Consider the following 746-nt stretch of genomic DNA (forward strand, 5'->3'; position numbering starts at 1 on the left):
ATATATATATATATTTTAAAAAATATATTATCTTCATGACATTTAAAGTTTTTGACTTTTTAATTATATAAATTAATAAAGCAGATTTAAAGGTACAACTGTTCACCTTCATTTATTAATGACATTCTTGATTATTGTAAAAAGTTATGACTTAATTAAATGAATTAATATTATGATAAGTTATGACTTTTCAGCTTTATTATTATTAATAATTAGTTCTTTCCAGGAACGTTTTTTTTACATTGAGTTGAACAACAAATAATATATATGTTGCATTAGATAAATCATGTCTTACAACAAATATGTCATGATTTGCAACAAATAGATAACCTGTTGCATAAGATAATATATCTGTTGCAGCATATAATATATATATATATTTTAAAAAATATATTATCTTTATGACATTCAAATTTTCTGACTTTTTAATTAAATAAATTTATAAAGCAGGTTTAAAGGCCCAACTGTTCACCTCCATTTATTAATGTCATTCTTGATTACTGTAAAAAGTTATGACTTGATTAAATTAATCAATATTATGATAAGTCATGACTTTTCAGCTTTATTATTATTAATAATTAGTTCTTTCAGGAACCGTTTTTTTTAAACTGAGTTGGACAACAGATAATATATCTGTTGCATCAGATAAATCATCTGTTACAACAGATATATCATGATTTACAACAAATAGATAACCTGTTACATAAGATAATATATTTGTTGCAACATATAATATATATATATAT

This window comes from Capsicum annuum, chromosome 9 (genome assembly GCF_002878395.1).
Source record: "Capsicum annuum cultivar UCD-10X-F1 chromosome 9, UCD10Xv1.1, whole genome shotgun sequence".
Classification (NCBI taxonomy): domain Eukaryota; kingdom Viridiplantae; phylum Streptophyta; class Magnoliopsida; order Solanales; family Solanaceae; genus Capsicum; species Capsicum annuum.